Source organism: Eptatretus burgeri, chromosome 8 (assembly GCF_056783735.1).
Source record: "Eptatretus burgeri isolate ZD-2024b chromosome 8, Ebu_testis_v1, whole genome shotgun sequence".
Lineage (NCBI taxonomy): Eukaryota > Metazoa > Chordata > Myxini > Myxiniformes > Myxinidae > Eptatretus > Eptatretus burgeri.
The window spans coordinates 31,090,697-31,098,196 of NC_140968.1; the positions used below are offsets into that span (position 1 = coordinate 31,090,697).

The 7,500-nt window shown below is 41.9% G+C and overlaps 1 protein-coding gene across 5 annotated transcripts in view; it reads left to right on the forward strand.

The window, feature by feature from the left end:
• The window catches only part of LOC147021448 (TOX high mobility group box family member 4-like), a 195,548-nt gene that overhangs the window by 90,512 nt on the left and 97,536 nt on the right, over positions 1–7,500 (forward strand). The window contains exon 3 of one of the 5 annotated variants that reach the window (XM_085891400.1): positions 2,066–2,172. The exons of the other annotated variants lie outside the window; for them this stretch is intronic. The gene's annotated coding sequence lies outside the window, so the exon portion shown is untranslated. The remainder of the gene's footprint in view (positions 1–2,065; positions 2,173–7,500) is intronic. 5 annotated transcript variants of the gene reach the window in all.

A 7,500-nucleotide genomic window follows, 5' to 3' on the forward strand; every position in this document is an offset into this window, starting at 1 on the left:
ATGGACATTTTGTATGCCATAAATTGTGACATTAATTACAGGCCAATTTTGACTGAGATCTCGGGATTTTAACAGGGCTCTTCTTTTAATCGATGTTGATGGAATAAATATATAATGAATTCACAGTCTTCTGTAGCACACTATCCCTTTCATCTGAAGGAGTACGTTAAAAATGTAGTTTATTATTGGAGAACATAGCACATTGTGTCTTGACCCACTCCGTTTGAAACATCGATGCAAAAATCTTAAGGAATGCAAACTATAAAGGTTCTGATGCATTCTTGTTGAAAAACGAAATGTTTTTATTTCTAGATGTATGAGAAGATGGTCTCGCCGAGTTTTTATAGTACTTTTATGTTGGCTCCTACATGAGCCTAAACTTTTGTATCCATTTTTATTTGATTGCGTTCACACTCCAATCCAGTCATCCAATGAACTGTAAGTGCTGCCCCCCTGCACCACCCCCCCAAACCATGTTCCGATTTTATGACATCGAGAACATTTTTTGACTGCTCTGACTTATGGCAATTTTCTCATACGTGCAATTGATGGCAACAGAATTGGTCGGTAATAATTTTGTCTATAAAGGTTACATACAGGACATTTATTTTCGACACCAGCTGTGGGCTACATGGCCGTGGAAAATAATTTAAGAATATAATGAATCTCCTGTATTATATAATAGCTATGCATCAAGGTTAGTTTCTTGATAAATGCATTATTTTGTGGCAAGTCCTCAAATGATGTTGCTTTAAAAATACAAATTCTGCACATGGCACATTTCTGATGTTACGTTCAAGTCGTAGTGGTGCTTTGAATTGGGATGTTATTGGGGAGGAGGGCCTTTATAACCGTGGTGAAGGCAACTTGTCAAGGAGAAGGAAAATTCTGAATTGCAACCAATGTGTAGGTCTGTTTGGCCTTCCTATTTGGGCTGATGAGTCTTGATGTTGGGTACTTGGTTTAGGTCCCATGACATGTAGTTCACAAAGGGAGATTCAGCAAGATCTCAGTCTGGGTATGATTTCCATGTACATTTTAACTCTTGTCTTTGCAATTGTGTCTCCTGCCAGTTCACTTTGGTTTCTCGCATCTCCCTCACTTTGAGCTTTTTCTTGTATCACTATTTTGATTCTTTGCACACACACAAAAAAAACTTTTTTTCCAGCAATAAAATATATGTTTGCAAATTTCAGTCGATTTCAGCTTCTTTAATCAATTTTAGATGTAGACAAAAGGCATTGTTAATGGCAAGATGGGTGCAGAGATGACAAATGCAGTACATATACCACCAACCAATGAAATTGTTCTATTTGCCCAAGTCTCCCTCTGTTTTATCCTTTAACCTTGCTTTTGGTGTCCTACCCTCCACCCCACCCTCATCTTTCTGCTGTTCCTTTTGTTCCTTTTGTTCTGTTGTGTCTTGATCCATCTTGTGTTCTAGATCTTCCATGAGCCTTGACTTTGCATGCAAAAAATAATGTGTGTGGTTTTTAGGCAGTCCGACTGTGTGTTTGTCCATTGTTTGCTGATGTCTTTGCGATTTGTATCGTCGTAGTTCGTATAGAAGTGCCCTGATATCTGCTGGTGATCTTGTGTTGCACGTGATTTCTGTGGAAGCTTCTCCATGAATAGTGGATCAATGTAAGTCATGATGAAAATATGGGCATTGTCTGCAGGAATATGCCCCCAGGGAATATAGCTGCCATCCCAGGAACAAGGATGCTTCAAAGTCTAAAGTCCATCACAGAGGGAGAAATCACAACAAGAACCTTAAGGTGTTTCTGCCAATCTTATCAGAAAGGGCCTAGTTGAGAAAAGTGCCTAAACAAAAGCCCATGTGAATCCATGGACGATGAATATGGTGAAGGTCACTGCTGTTGTCGAGGATGCTTCACCCAGAGTTGAAAGTCGTGATGTAAATGCTAACTCTTTAATTTTGAAACGATCAAATGCTTCTTGCCATAAGCCCTTCCAAATTTGGGGGATTGCTTTTCTGGTTACCGTTGACGAGTAATCATCGAGTACTACTGCCTCATCAACTCGTGAATTAAACTTTTTTCAGGGGATTCTTTGTGTGCCTGAATTTGCATAAGGTGTACGCGAGACACCGATGATCTACCTGCTCAAGTGGCAAGTGAATATCTGCAATCTTCCACCATTAATGCCAAGGTAGATGACTAAGTTGTCCTGGAATGTTTTTTTTTTTTTTTTTTTTTTTTTTTTTTACTTCTGCCACCGAAGATGGACGTAGGTTATGTTTTCACATGTTTGTCTATCTGCCTGTGAGGAGGATATCTCCAAAAGTAATAGACAGATTCTGATGAAACTTGGTGGACAGGTAGGGTGTGTTGCAGGGAATTGATGAGATTTTGGTGAATATCCAGATACAATAATTTAAGTGATTCTTCACAATTGAGAGATTGGGCCAAAAATGATGTATTGCACGATGTTTCAAAAGGTTGTGGATTGCAAAAGGTTGTGGTTATTGCAAAACTTGGTGGAATGATTTGGGTAGGTGGCAAGAACAAGCCGATTCGGTTATGGTTAAAGTAAACTGTATACAACTTGAATGGCACCCGGTAGAGCGCATGGCGATCTGGTCCATCATTGGGCTACAAAACATCTCTACCCAGTGCTGTTCTGGTTACGACTCTATTATATTCCGACACGATTACAGGCACATTTGAAACATTTTTTTAATGAAACTTTGTATATACAGGTCACATTATTGTACGCATGTAATATGTCATGAGTTTTTTTTAGATTTGACCCTGGTTCATGCCCCTTGGAATGGGGACTTATGGTCATGGGAAACATGTTAACTAAAAATTTGATATTGGGTCATCCTGGTGGAACTTTTTTACTTTAGGTGGGAAGCGTGGGGATTTGCGATTGCGCGCCATCGACTTAGTTCTTATATTCTTTTTGTATTCTTCTTTGTAACTTTGGGACTGTTTTAGAAAAACAACAGCCTCACACCTTTTTTGTAACCACATTGGACAGAAGTGTACATAAGTCTTTCAAAAAAGAGCAAACTGGCCTGTAAAGGAAAATCAATATAATAATGCAGTTAATCAAAAAATATGCTTGAACAAAGTATTTGATTTCTCCAAAACAACAGTTTTTTTTACATTTGGCAACAAGATACTCCAGCAGACAGTGGGGATACCCTTGGGTTCAGATCCGGCCCCTTTCTTTGCAAATTTGTTCCTGTACATGTATGCGTGTGATTGGGTCCAGAACATGTGTAGGAATGACCGAAAAACTGCGCAAACGTGTGGAAGCATCTTTCTATTAATTAATTGATGATTTACGAGCAATTCATGATGGGTTTGTATTTGATCAGCTTCATGATGATACATATCCAAAAGAACTCGAATTAAAAAAGGAAAAGCAAACACACTTCCGCTTTTTTCAGAATTACAAGTTGATATCGATAATAATAAATTTCACACCAAATTATTTGATAAACGAGATGCTTTTCTATTCCACATTGTACGAATGCCTTTCTCAGACAGCAACATTCCTAAGAAGTTATTCTTTGGTACAGTTGCAGGTGAAATAATTAGGACTGCGAAAGCAACGACACACAGCACTGAACTCTAAACTGACAAAAAAAAATTAAATTTAATCCATTCTAAATTCAAGTTGTAACACAACAAAATGTGACAAAAGTGGAGGGGTGTGAATACTTTCTGAAAGGACTGTACAGCTGTCCTTTGAATTATATTATATGAAAGGAATAGCCGACAATGTGCAATGTGCGTGCTGTTGGTTATCTCCATATGTGGGTGTGAAAAGGTGGAACGGAGCACTCTCGTGTTTCAAAAGTATCCACCTTCGTGTGTGTATATTGTTGCGGGCCGGGGGTCGGGTGAGAAGACCACTGGGGGGCGGTGGGGGGGATTGCTATCTCGGGTTCCCACCAGACTCCCTAGAATTGCAGGCCGTCGCACAGGGATAATTCCGTGACGCTGCGGGTCGCAAACTGACTGTGAACGCCAATAACTCAACCACGTGACCGAGGGTCCTCCATCTAAACCACTTTCCTAATTAATAATGTTGCATTCTAGAAGATTACCCTAGAAGGGTGGAGTCAGCAGCGAGCTGGTGAAGGAAGGCGGAGTCAGCAAGTGAATGGTGAAGAAGGGTGGAGTCAGCAAGTGAATGGTGAAGAATGGTGGAGTCAGCAAGTGAATGGTGAAGAAGGGTGGAGTCAGCAGGCCAACGGTGAAGAAGGGCGGAGTCAGTGGGCGGGATGGCAGGTACCAGCAGGAGCGAGCAGACAGGAACGGAAAACCACCAGCAGACGCGCAAAGCTCGAACGGTCCCGTAACTCGTCCTTTTATAGACCCTGTGGTGTGGGGTGGGGGCGACGACCCAAAGCGATGTGTCGTCACCTCGAATCGGGTGCTTTGGTTTGGCCCCGGCCAGCACACGGCCCAGCCGTGATGGCCGGAAGCGGCTCCACTTTACATCTGGCAAAATGATTCCAAGCTGCGGAATCGTCTCGCTCCGAACACCGTGACACAAATTGCCCTGCACCGAATTCCTGGCCCGTGCCGCGGCGACCGGCGGTCAGTGCCAGTCAATGCGCTGCCCGTCCATAAGCCATGCGGCCTGAGCCGCACAGCACGCCTCCGCCTGGCAACAGCCTCGCCGGGCGGAGAGGCAAGAAGATGTCCGCCGTCCGCGGGAGACACCCGCTGCTGCGGTGGTCAGCGAAGACTGATGGTAAGATGATATGGTAAACCCATGCGCAGACCCGAACAAGATGTGTGCCATTCGTGACCCGCTCTGTGTACGATAATAAATTACTCCAGGGCTGCGCGTGGGTCTGCCACCATTGAGCATGCGATCATTTATTAAAAGCGGTGGTGTGCGTGGTGCCAGCCCTGATCTGTGTCAGGAATTGAGGGAAAACATGTGATATAATTATTATTAGATATAGGTTTGGGTTGAAAAGAGTATAGATATAAGTATTAGATGGAGATTTGGATCGAAAAAGAAGATAGATATCATTAATTATTTGATGGAGATTCGGATTGAAAAAGAATGCGCCGCGTGCGTACTGTGCGACGTTTGCATTTGTTGTGTTGTTTTTCCATGGCTGGCCTTCGCGAGGACCTCTATTCCCCCTGGCACGGCATTCCCACAGCGGCGCCGTCGTGTTGGTTGTGCTTCCTATCTCTTCTGCCCAGTGGGTGGAAATTACCGCTGTGCTGCACCTGTTCCGTACAGCATGGGCGTTTTGTGTTTTGTTCTTTTTTGTCTTCTGTGAGGATGCATTCTTACGTGAAGGGCACGGCCGTGGCTTTTACAGGGGGCCACGGCTTGGATTTACCTCAGCAAAAGAGAAAAATGATAGGAATGAAGTCGGAGATATAATCAGACCGAACTATGAGATTCACACAACGCACTTGTCTCGTGTGTCCCATGAGACAAGAAGGAAGGATCTAACTGTACGTATATTAATGAAATAACTATCTGGGGACCACTGCATGATTAATGCCATTGCGCTGGAGGGATGCGGTTCCCAGAACTGCAAACATATATATATATATATATATATATATATATATATATATATATATATATATATATATATATATATGTAAATGTATCAATGTATATATGTAAAATATGTATGTATATAATATGTGTGAAGGTATACGTATGAATGTGCATATGTAAAATATGTATGTATGTATATATATCATATGTATATATATCATATATATATATATATATATATATATATATATATATATATATATATATATATATATATATATATATATATATATATATATATATGTGTAAATGTATCGAAATGTTTATATGTATATAATATGTGTGAAGGTATACGTATGAATGTGCATATGTAAAATATGTATGTATGTATATATATCATATACATATATATATATATATATATATATATATATATATATATATATATATATACACACAAACACACACACACACACACACACACACACACACACACACACACACACACACACACACACACACACACACACACACACACACACACACACACACACACACACACACACACACACACACACACACACACACACACACACACACACACACAGTGGGGAGAACAAGTATTTGATACACTGCCGATTTTGCAGGTTTTCCCACTTAGAAAGCACGTAGAGGTCTGTAATTTTTATCATAGGTACACTTCAACTGTGAAAGACGGAATCTAAAACAAAAATCCTGAAAATCACATTGTATGATTTTAAATAATTAATTTGCATTTTATTGCATGAAATAAGTGTTTGATACATCAGAAAAACAGAACTTAATATTTGGTACAGAAACCTTTGTTTGCAATTACAGAGATCAGACGTTTCCTGTAGTTCTTAACCAGGTTTGCACAGACTGCAGCAGGGATTTTGGCCCACTCCTCCATACAGATCTTCTCCAAATACTTTAGGTTTCGGGGCTGTCGCTGGGCAACACAGATTTTCAGCTCCCTCCAAAGATTTTCCATTGGGTTCAGGTCTGGAGACTGGCTAGGCCACTCCAGGACCTTGAGATGCTTCTTACGGAGCCACTCCTTAGTTGCCCTGGCTCTGTGTTTCGGGTTGTTGTCATGCTGGAAGACCCAGCCACGCCCCATCTTCAATGCTCTTGTTGAGGGAAGTTGGTTGTTGGCCAAGATCTCGTGATACATGGCCCCATCCATCCTCCCCTCAATACGGTGCAGTCGTCCTGTCCCCTTTGCAGAAAAGCATCCCCAAAGAATGATGATTCCACCTCCATGCTTCACGGTTGGGATGGTGTTCTTGGGGTGGTACTCATCCTTCTTCTTCCTCCAAACACGGCGAGTGGAGTTTTAACCAAAAAGCTCTATTTTGGTCTCATCAGACGACATGACCTTCTCCCATTCCTCCTCTGGATCATCCAGATGGTCATTGGCAAACTTCAGACAGGCATGGACATGCACTGGCTTGAGCAGAGGGACCTTGCATGTGCTGCAGGATTTTAATCCATGACGGCGGAGTGTGTTACTTATGGTTTTCTTTGATACTGTGGTCCCAGCTCTCTTCAGGTCATTGACCAGGTCCTGCCGTGTTGCTCTGGGCTGATCCCTCACCTTTCTCATGATCATTGAGGCTCCACGAGGTGAGATCTTGCATGGAGCCCCAGACCGAGGAAGATTGACTGTTATCTTGAACTTCTTCCATTTTCTAATTATTGCGCCAAGAGTTGTTGCCTTCTCACCAAGATGCTTGCCTATTGTTCTGTAGCCCATCCCAGCCTTGTGCAAGTCTACAATTTTGTCCCTGATGTCCTTAGACAGCTCTCTGGTCTTGCCCATTGTGGAGAGGTTGGAGTCTGATTGATTGAGTGTGGACAGCTGTATTTCATGCAGATAAGTTCAAACAGGTGCAGTTAATACAGGTAATGAGTGGAGAATGGGAGGGCTTCTTAAAGACAAAACTAACAGGTCTGTGAGAG